Raw genomic sequence first — 11,820 nt, 5'->3', positions numbered from 1 at the left:
GGATGTTGCGCACAACATTGTTGGACTTTTGGCTATTTGATCGTAGCATCGGTAGTTGGGTTGCTGCGCTTGTTTGCTGGTTTTAAAATGCTGGTTGATAATTCTGCATTGGAATTTCGCAAGACCAACTCAAATGGCAACTAACGACAATGTGTTTTAATGCTGATGTTGCTGATGAAAAGGTTGTCGTCCTGTTGAGTGCTAAAACTTTTCGATGGTAAGTGGTAAGTTGGTTGTTATGCCGTTTGTAAAATTGTTATTCTTGCTAAAGCCAGACGTGAATTTTCGTAATACTCGTACCATGATATCAACAATTGAACGTCCACTATGAGTGAAATTAACATAGGCCATGAACGGTTTTTCGGCTGTGGATAAATGAAAAGTGTGGCTCATGGAAAATGAGTGTGTGGATGTAAGTTTATTATTGGACGTTATCCGCTCGTTATGATCTGAAGTCAGTTACAAAATTTTGAATGTAAATGCACTAACAACGACCTGGTTTCATTGATTTATTTTGTTTCTCTCTACGTGATTTAACAATTGCAATGAGGCTCAGTGTATCGGGCCAACTTTAGCGGAGCTTATACAAGCATAGAAGTATAGCGGGAGGCTCTTAGAGTCACAATCGAGGTAGCTGGTTGTCGAAGAGGTGCCCAAATGGCGTAGGTAGTGGTAAGCGAAATTTTACGCGATAAAAATTCATTTGGCAAAAAAACCAGCGGGCATCGATGATAAATTAAAAGTATTTGCCGACCTAATGCGCGACATCTATTTAATGTGAATTCACATGTTGAGTATAAAAGGAGACCAAATAATTGGAGCAAATCGCTGTGTAATTTCATGTGATGTGACACATTCATATCATAAAAATGTTGAAAATCCAAAATGCAAACCTCGCCTTTATTTGATACCCAATAGTGTTTCAGTTCTGTTAGAGGTTCAAATATTTCAATGGCAAACAGACCATGTGCAAAAAAATTTATGCTTCTGACACAAGCGTAAATCAAAATATCGTATTCCTAGTTTTAGGTGCTTCCATACGCTGGCAGGTTGGGGTTTCGCCCAACGGCGTACAAACCACGGAAGACAAAAGTTAAGCCACTTTGTAGGATTCTCTGCGTCTGGGGCGGGTTCGGCTCCCGATTTTATACCATACGTCGTTTAGTCATGAGATCCGGGTATAGCAAGGTTGATGATGGGGGCACTGTGTAGCAGGTTCGGAAGTGAACACGGTTGCACCATGGATAGCACAATTATTAAATGATTATACTATTTGCATTTATAGTGGACAGTTGGATATAATAGTTGCTTATCCTTTGACACGTAACTACTTAAATCATTTCGATTCACTCCCAATAGGCACATTCAATTTCGATGATTTCAAACGTTCATACTCCAACGACGATGAATCTGTTTCCGTTCCCTACTTTTGGCAAAAATTTGATCCAGAAAATTACTCTATTTGGTTCGGTGAATATAAATATAATAGTGAGCTTACAAGAGTGTTTGTGTCGTGCACTCTCATCACTGGTATGTTTCAACGTCTCGATGAAATGCGTAAGCAAGCCTTTGCTTTAGTGCGCCTGTTTGGTGAGGATAATGATAGTACCATATCCGGTGTTTGGGTGTGGCGCGGTCATGAATTAGCCTTCACCCTATCACCCGATTGGCAAATTGATTACGATTGTTATGCATGTATCACCTAAGGATTTCAGGCCAATCAGTCTCTCGTCGTTTCTTCTTAAGACGTTTGAGCGGTTGATTGACCTGTACCTACGGGAAAGGATACCTCGGGGGTTACTGTCGGCTTCACAACATGCGTACTGCAAGGGCAGATCGACGGAAACGGCTCTCCATTCGATTGTAAAGCAAATAGAGGGGTCCCTAGAACACAAAGAGTATGCTCTGGGTGCCTTTCTAGACATCGAGGGAGCTTTTAACAATGTCTTACCGGGGTCAATCGAAAGAGCTCTGGTGGGTTTAGGAGTCGAGGCGGCTCTGGTTGAATTTATTAGCAAACTTCTATGCGGCAGAATTGTCGCAGCGGAGTGGGGAGGGGCCATAATTAAGAGGAAGGTGTGCAGGGGCACGCCACAGGGGGGTGTCCTATCTCCTCTCCTCTGGGTTGTGGTAGTCAACGAGCTTCTTGTGGAGCTGGAAGCCAATGGTTGTCGGGTGGTTGCCTATGCAGATGACCTCGCTATCCTAGTCAGAGGCAAATTTCTGGGCGCCCTGCGCGATGTTCTTCAGGGCTACCTGGATACTGTGGCTAGGTGGGCTGAATCATGTGGATTGCCGGTCAACCCGGGAAAAACGGAATTGGTCCTTTTCACAAGAAGATATAAGGTGCCCGATTTCAGAACTCCCTCGATTGGAGGGGTACCGTTGGTATTTTCTGATAGGGTTAAATATTTGGGGATTGTTTTGGACAAGAAACTGTCCTGGAGACCCAATGTGGAAGATCGGGCCAGGAAGGCCGACATTGCCTTGTACTGCTGCAGAGGAGCTATCGGGAAGAGATGGGGACTCTCGCGAAGAATAGTACACTGGCTTTATGAGATGGTGGTCAAACCGATTCTGCTATATGGGGTGCTGGTCTGGTGGAAAGCACTGGACACGGCGAGCACCTCCAAAATGTTAGTGTCAGTGCAACGGACGGCGCTGATCGGTATCAGTGGCGCTCTCAGAACAACGCCTACCTTGGCACTGAACGTCATGCTGAACATATACCCAGTAGATATTGCGGGAAAGGCGGCCGCGGCAAGGTCGTTGGTCAGGCTTCGTGATATGGGATATAGACTTTCTGACCGCGGACACTCTAGCCTTCTTACCAGTTTCGACTTCATCCCGGACAGAACGGACTACTGTATGCCGATAACAGCTCCCTATACAACCTTCACCCCAGTTATTCCAGAGAGAGAGGATTGGGGAAGAGGAATTATCTGGGGCATGGGACCGGTTAACTTGTTCACGGATGGGTCAAAGCTGGATGGAAAGGTTGGTGGGGGGGTCTTTTGTCAAGAGCTAAATTTAAGCCGCAAGTTTAAGTTGGCTGATCACTGCAGTGTATTCCAAGCGGAAATTGCTGCGATTAAGGATGCGGTGGATGGAATGCTATCCAGTGCTACCACGGTTAGGGAATTTAACATCTACTCTGATAGCCAATCGGCTATCAAGGCCTTGAGCTCAACTACAGTGCGATCGAGGGTGGTCTGGGAGTGCCTGACCTCGCTTGCGATTGCATCGAATTATTTTACAATTAAGATTATCTGGGTCCCGGGCCATAGTGATATCCCGGGTAACTGTCAAGCGGATCTCTTAGCCCGCATCGGTACAACTGAACCGGATGAAGATGGCTGTAGGGACTTCGGGATCCCGCTGGCCACCTGTGGATTGCTCCTCCATAGCTGGGCCTCGAATCAGCTCAGCAAACGTTGGGCGGATACCACGTCTTGCAGGGTAGCAAGATCTTTCTGGCCGAAAATGGATGGTAGGAGGTCTGCTGAAATAATTGGGTTCACTAAGGCTCACCTATCAATGGTCATTGGGGTTTTGACAGGGCACTATCCCATGGGTATCCATGCGGTACGTCTCAATATACTGGAAACTCCATCCTGCTGCAGCTGTATGGAGGATGATGAGGTGGAATCACCAAATCACTTTATGCTTGATTGTCCAGCTTTTGCCAGAATTAGGCGAAAGTACTTCGGTCGCGACTCACTTGGATCTCCCGAGGATATATCCAAAGTTGAGATCGGTATCATTCGGAGCTTTATCGTTGCTACCCAACGATTCTCTAAGTAGCTGGATCTAGGTCACCGTTATTTTTGGTGTATGTGGTATCACAACGGACCTTCGTTTTGTCCAAGTGAGCTATCCTTATCAGGGCAGCTACCACCTAACCTATCCTATCCTATCCTTATGCATGGAAGAAATTGGATGCCAATTCGGAAGAAACTAAAAAATTAGTGCCACAATATTTTTCTTGGACAGGTACCGATAAGGATGGACGTAAATTCAATCAGGGTAAAATGTTCAAATAATTACAATATACAAGAAAAAGTAACTGCATAAAAATAAACTGAGATTTGAATGCTTGATTAGTGTTCCGCTTAAAGTTAAAGTTAACCAACTCAATGCATGCATAGTATAGCCTTTCTCAGTCATCCACAACATTAAATATCAAAGCGTACTGTAGGTCGAACGCCCTCTTTTTTGTAGTTCCAAAAATTGTAAGTCTTTCGCTTTTGTAAGCGTAGTGTGTTGAAAAACTACGAACGAAAATAAGCTGTTCTTGTTTTTTTTTGTAATAAAAGTTGAAAAGTAATCTTGATTTGTTTGAAATTCGCTGACGCTGATAAATACAGGGTGGAAATTCGTTGGGAACGAGTCACAAGGAATAGATTTCGTGGTATCTGGGGGTTTACTTTGGTGGAAAGGTTTTATGGTTTTGGGTCAATAATAGCTGTTGGATCACACCGATGAAATACGCTGCCATCATTAAGCATGTTTCGAAATCAGCTGATGTCCTTTTTTTGATGGCTTTGTTAGCCCTTATTGCTTTAAATGGATGAAAACAACCATTTAAAGCAATTTTTAATTTATTATTTATTTAATAATGTGGAAAAAGTTTAAACAGCGTGACATCAGCTGTGAGATAAATACCCATGGTGTGATGGGAGAGGTACGGGGATATTCTGGTGACGATACGACCAAAATTCTGGGGTCAATGCCTACATTCAATTATCTTCTGAACAATTGCGTGGTGGCAACGGCGCACTAACGCAATTGTTGGAAGAAGCATTCTGTGGCAGATAGAGCTGGGTTATTGGTTTGTTGGCCTCGTTCGGGGTGAACGAGAGCTGGGTTATTTGTGTGTTGGCCTCCTTTGGGGTGAACGAGAGCTGGGTTATCTGGGATTAAAGTTCATTTTTTTTGTCGTTGTGCGGAAGTAGTACCAATTTCGCGATTGGTCTCGTAATTTGTCCCTTAATTGTATTGACGTCAACAACACGTACACGGTTATCGGAACCTGGATGTGTGTTGACGATTCTGCCCATTCTCCACTCGTTTGGTTGTAGGTTATTCTCTTTTATGACGAATAGATCCCCGGGTTTTAAGTTGGATTGTGGATGTTTCCATTTATACCGTTTCTGGATCTCGGTGAGATATTCCGATTTCCATCTTTTGCAAAAGGTGTGATGTAGGGCTTTCATCTGTTGCCATCGGTTTACAATGGAGGCAGGGTTTTCACTACAGTCGAGTTCAGGTGGAGCTAAAAGATGCCCACCTACGAGAAAATGGCCTGGAGTAAGCGGCTCCAGGTCGGAAGGGTCGTTGGATGAGGGACTTAGAGGTCTCGAGTTAAGGCAGGCCTCAATTCGACATAAGAGGGTTGTAAGCTCTTCGAAGGTATATTTATGATCGGACGCGATCTTTTTAAAGTGGGTCTTAAAACTTTTTACCCCCGCTTCCCACAAACCTCCCATGTGAGGAGCGCTTGGCGGTATAAAATGCCATTCTATAATGTGATGGCTATATTTAGTCAACGTTCCGTCCCTTGCTTCACGCAGAAATGCTTTAAACTCGGATCGTAAAGATCGAGAAGCTCCGACAAAGTTAGTACCATTGTCGGTGTAAACGTTTTTCGGACAGCCTCGTCTGGATACGAATCTGGCGAAGGCAGCTAGGAAGGACCCGGTACTAAGGTCGTTTGTCGCTTCTAGATGGATGGCGTTCGTCGAAAAGCAGACAAACAGGCAAACATATCCTTTTGAAATTCGACATCCCCTCCCTCGGTAGGATTTTATATCGAATGGTCCCGCGAAATCCACCCCAGTGTTTGTGAAGGCCCTAGTAAAGGTGGTGCGCTCTTTCGGAAGGATCCCCATAAGTTGCGTTTGTGTCCGCTTCCTGTAAATAGTGCAGACTTTACAGTTGTGGATAACCGACCTTATCATGACTTTAACTCGTGGGATCCAGTACTGATTGCGGATATGACATAGCATCAGCTGGTTCCCTCCATGCAGGGTGGTCTCATGAGAGGATTGAACTATAAGTCTGGATAACCTGCAAGTGTAAGGAAGGATAATGGGATGACTTTCGTTATGAGACATGTCTTTGGATGTCCCAGTCCGCCCCCCAGTTCGAATGATGCCTTCTTCGTCTAAATATGGATTCAGGGGTAAAATCTCACTCTTGCCATTTATTAGTTTTCCTGACCTCAAATTTGCGTACTCTTCTTGATAATGTTGCCTTTGGCATACTGTTATCAATCTTCGTGTTGTTTTTTCTATTTCGTCAGAGGCTATCGAATGAGAATCATTTTTAAAGGAGGCTTTAGTTGTTGGGTGCGTATTCTGGAAAAACCGAAGAATATAGGATATAAGCCGCAAAGCCCTTGGTAAACCGGAAAACCTATCCAGAAGATCAAAGTTGTTTTTGACCGATGTTGCATGAACTTTCACCCTCTTTTCTTCGATATTCGTGTTGTAATCTTCTTCTTGTGTTGGCCAATTTTCGTTGTCTTCTTGTAACCAAGAAGGTCCCTGCCACCACAACGAATTGTCGATTAGATCCGAAGCGAGGGGGCCTCTGCTCGCCAAATCTGCAGGGTTTGACGCAGAGTCTACATGCCACCATACTTTGTCTCCAACTTTGTCGATGATTTTCGTTATTCGATGTGCCACAAACGTTGACCACGAACATGGTGGTTTTCGGATCCATGCCAGTACTATAGTCGAATCTGTCCAAAGGGTTACTTTAATATTGGAAAGTTGCATATTTTCTATGGCCGACTCTATTATTTCTGCAAGTAGGACTGCGCCGCAGAGTTCCAATCGTGGCAATGATATAGTTTTGACCGGGGCTACTCTCGTCTTGGCCATCAGCAAGTTGGTGAAGACTTGATCCTTCGTTTGTACCCTCAGGAAAACAGTGGCGGCATATGCTTTTTCCGAAGCATCGCTGAATCCGTGTATTTCGACGCTGTCCTTTGGGGTAAAATGAACCCATCGCGGTATGCGGATATCGTTGATTTTTCCGTAATTTTGCATAAATGCGGTCCAACGATCTAGAGTAGTTGGTGATACTTCTTCGTCCCAACCCGTGCCTTCCAACCAAATATTTTGCATTATAATTTTGGCTACAATTACGACTGGTGCCAACCAGCCAAGAGGGTCGAAAAGTTTTGCTATCGCAGACAGTATTGACCTTTTTGTTACAGTAGGGTTATTATCAAATGGTTTCGCTGCAAAGTAGAAGTAGTCGAAATGAGCGTTCCATCTGATACCGAGTACTTTTACCATGCTGGTGTCTTCAAACTCAAGAAAATCCTCGCTTAATAAGTGTTGCTTCGGTATACCCTGTAGAATTTTCTTGCAGTTGGACGTCCATTTTCGCAATGGAAAACCTGCCGATTGCAATGCCGATGATATCTCGTCCCTTGCCTTGATTGCAATTTCGATGCTGTGTCCACCGGCGAGTACGTCATCAACGTACATGCAATTTCGCAGGATATCTGCTGCCATCGGATGCGATGTCTCCACGTCATCAGCCAGTTGGTGCAGCGTCCGAATCGCAAGATACGGAGCACAATTAACACCATAGGTTACTGTTTTCAATTCGTAAATATTAATTGGGTTTTCGGGGCATTTGCGAAATATGATTCGCTGATATTTTGCTTGGTCTTCATTGATCCTTATTTGGCGATACATTTTCTCTATGTCGCTGTTAAATACGTATTTGAATAGCCGCCAACGTAGTATAAGAATTGTCAGGTCGGATTGAAGAATCGGACCTGGATATAAGGCATCATTTAGACTTTTGCCATTAGTGGTAGGACAAGATGCATGCAATACGACTCTGACTTTTGTCGTTGTACTTCCCTCCTTTATAACAGCATGGTGAGGTAGAAAGTAACAGTCATTTGAGTCTGGCGAAATATTGCCTATTTGTTTCATGTACCCTAAAGTTTCATATTCGGATACAACTCTATTGTATTCCGTTTGAAGGACTGGGTTTTTCGCAAGTCGTGTCTCGTTGCGATAGAATTGAGAGCACGCACTTCTTAATGAGGGGCCTAAGTTAAACTCTTTCCTAAAGGGTAAGGAGACTATGTATTTGCCATCGTTGTTCCGAACTGTTGTGGATCTGTATAGCTCCTCGCAGTAAGTGTCATCGTTATTGATGCTCCTCTTCTTTGGAATTTCCTCTATCTCCCAGAAAGCCGCCAGTTGTTTGTCTAACGTGACCTCGTTAAAATATGAAACTAGGGTTTTATTTGTATCAACCGCATCTGTGCGGCCTGTCAAAATCCAGCCGAACACCGTTTCCTGAGCTATTAATGTGTTTAGCACATCTTTCCTAATGCCGCCTAACATAATTTGGGGGTATATGTCTCCGCACCGAATTAGATCGACTGGCTCATTGACAAAGAATCGTTTGTCAGCCAGTACTAAGTCAGGGAATGCTTGCCTAGTCATTGCATTTATTCGGCAAGTTGGAAGATTCCCTGTCAGTTGTGGTAAAACCAGCATGATCGTATTGATCTCTATTAATGGGTCGGTTGGTGACCGCAGTTGTATGTTGCACGCTCCTTTTACTTGTGCAGACATTGTATTATTAATGCCCGAAACTTGGGCATGCAGGTGTTTGGATGGCAGATTAATTCTGCGCTTTAGTTTCTCGATAATGAATGTGCATTCAGATCCCGAGTGTATTAGGGCTCTCGCCGAATAGTCAACATCATTAAAATGAATATTGACCTGAGCTGTCCCTAGTAATACCCCTTTATTTGTGTTTGCGAAACATGAGTTCACATTATTAATCGGAGCGTTTTCTCTTTCAGCATTGCGTCGTATTTGAGCTTCCCGTGAGGTAGATGCTCCGATAGTGTCAGAAGTATTTGTTGGTTTTGGCTGATTCGAAATATGAAGCAGCGTATGATGTCTTAAATGACATGTGGCACAGTTTATTTGACTGGTGCACTTTGTCACCGAATGGCCAGCAGAAAGGCAGTTTATACACCCACGGCTGCTCTTAATTTGTTCAAACCGTTTATTGGGTGTTAAACGTAAGAACTTTTCACACTTTGAAATTCGATGTGCATGACTTTTGCACATCTTACACGTAGGTTTGGCTACACTTGCACTTGTCTGATAGGACCCTAATCGTTTCGACGATGTATCTGCCGCGGAACGAGAAGCATGTGGCTTAGAGGGTTTTGAAACCGTATCCCCTCTTATATCTACGACAGTTTCCAACGTTTGGAATCTGCTGGATAAGAATTTATCCATATCGGCCCATTTTGAAATTTCTGTTTTATTTTCTATGGTTTGTTCTCATAGAGCCAGTGTGGTTTCTGGCAGTTTTGTGGAGCACAAATACGTTAAAATTGCATCCCGGTTTGATATGTGAATCTTGTGACATTGAAGCGCTGAGATACAATTGTTTATTTCACGTTGCAGTTTTTTAATGGAGCTACCGCATTCGCTCTCAACTGCTTTTAAACTAAAAAGAATTTTTAATTGGGCATTGACCAAGATACGTTTGTTTTCGTATCGGTCACATAAATTTTTCCACGCTGTATCGAAACCGTCTGTTGTTAAGGAACACCGTTCCACTATCTCTTTGGCCTCCCCTTGAGTTTTTTGCCTTAAATAGTATAGCTTTTGCACTGCATGGAGTTTACTATTATTAATATATATGGCAGTGAACATGTCCCTAAAAGACGGCCATGAAATATAGTCACCTTTGAAAATATCCGTATCACATGCTGGCAGGCGTACATGATATTCCATATTATCTGAGACATCTACTTTCTTATCTTTCTTTTCAAAATTTTCCAAAAGCTCAGCTATTGCCGCCTGACACTTCAGGAAGCTGAAATAGCACATTTTATGCTTCTTCTTGATAGCCGATAAGTCCTTTGACTCAAGCTCTGATGAACCTAAGAGCTTTTCGTATGTCACCTTCGTAGCTTCCCACAGAGTTTTTAACTCATCCCTTTGGTATATGAGGGAGTGTTTACTGTGTTGTGAAGGTGACATGTCGTTGAAGTTATTTTCATACTCCGTCACTGCATCTGCTTGGCGTGTATAGGTCTCCATTGTGGATAAAAATAAAAACCCAAAAGTTTATACAGAAATTGCCTTTGCAGAGAGTAGTGAGTGAAAATGTCGCCAAAGGACAGAACTTGGAAGTGATAATGTGATAAGTGAAAAGATTTGGTGTATGCGTATGTATGCACAAATTTACCAATTGATTGTGTAAGCCGATAAGTTATGGCTAACGTGAAAAGGACTGTACAGAGGCTTATGTGCCAAGTGGGATAAGTACAATTTCGTGGTGGCAACGGCGCGCACCCACGTAAATGTTAAGGAATGTGCTAATGCAGATTTGCTACTGAATTGTCTAAGCCAATAAGTAATGGCTAGTGCAAAAATGGTGTCAGTGGAAAAAGAAAAAATATATGTACGCTTGTTTTGGACTTTTTGGTAATTTAACCAAGGAATGTGAACTTTTATATAACCATATTAGATCAGTCAAAACTGATTTGTATATTGCCGCAAGTGAGAATAATAATTCTTCAGTTTTTTAAATAATTGTGCCAGGAATAAGGCTATTGGCCACCCAAACGACAACATAAATATGTGTGTATTACACTAAGTGCACTTTGTGCTATAGCAACAAACTAAATTGCGATCGTATTGCCCTTTTAAATAAGCGCAAGTGATTTTTATGTGGAAAATGTGTTTAATTGAGTGTGCGCGCAAATTAAATTAAATTTTTCGGTTAAATACCTTAACAAATCAAAATTTAATTATTTGAATATATATATACAATTTTTTTCTCTATGAAAATTATGCAAAGGCGAAAGTAAAACAATGGCGCTAAGCGGTGTTTAGGTTATGTTAACCTTTTGGAGCAGTGTTGTGCTACCTTGAGCTGTGTCCGGAAAATTTTACCGCTGGTGGGGGATTATTCCGGATAGTCACAAGGCGTGATGCACAAACTTTAAGTTACTGCGTTAAGCGCTTTTTTTCTATTTTTGCACGAAATATAAATTTTTTACTTAACACTCACTTGCACTTTTTTGATGGGAAAGAACCAATTTATAATTTATTTTGAAAAATTTGTTAACAACAAAAAAAAAACACTACCTCGCACGGAATAAACCACGTACCTTTTAATTCGTTGATCCGGAGTACTCGAATGTGAATTAAATTTTGTTGTTGGATGTTTCCAAAAGGTACCACCAAAAATGTATCAGCTGTTGTATATTGGCTGTTGTTGTTGTTTTGAATATAAAATCGCTGGTATCACCAAGAAAGTTGTATCACCATGGACAATTGCTGATATTTGCTGTTGAAATTTTTGGTTTTTCCTGTGTATTCTCACGAGTTTGGTATGCTTCCTTGCTTTAATGCCTGGAGAGTTGAGTGGACTGTAATTGTGTGACTGGTTCTCTTTACCGGCGCGGTAAGGACCATGAACATGTGCGTGGTGGCAACGGCGCGCACCCACGTATTTGTTAAAGATTAGTTAAGGCGAAAAAAAAGGGAAGAAAAAAAATAAAAACACCAAAAAGGTTTCGTAGTAATAAAAGGAATTCACAGTGTTTTTTTATTCAATGTGTATAAATACAACAAGTGTTAAGGAAAATGTTAACAAATGTTGTGAAAGGTCAAAATATTAAAAATATTTTAGGAAATTATTAAGTATATTTTTGGAAATTTACAACTTACGTGAACGTACGATTACGTGTACCCTTGCTGGCTGCTGGATCAAAAGAGGACGAGACTCTTTGCTACATGAGCC

The 11,820-nt window shown here is 42.3% G+C and overlaps 2 pseudogenes; one reads left to right on the top strand and one right to left on the bottom strand.

Annotated features, from left to right (window-relative positions):
• Nucleotides 1-581: 581 nt before the first annotated feature.
• LOC137235022 (PI-PLC X domain-containing protein 2-like) lies at nt 582-1,242 on the bottom strand (annotated as a pseudogene).
• LOC137235021 (elongation factor 1-gamma-like) lies at nt 1,241-4,043 on the top strand (annotated as a pseudogene).
• Nucleotides 4,044-11,820: the final 7,777 nt, after the last annotated feature.

The sequence above is a fragment of the Eurosta solidaginis genome, chromosome X, assembly GCF_040869045.1.
Source record: "Eurosta solidaginis isolate ZX-2024a chromosome X, ASM4086904v1, whole genome shotgun sequence".
NCBI classification, from domain to species: domain Eukaryota; kingdom Metazoa; phylum Arthropoda; class Insecta; order Diptera; family Tephritidae; genus Eurosta; species Eurosta solidaginis.
This window is presented reverse-complemented; position numbering and strand designations above follow the sequence as displayed.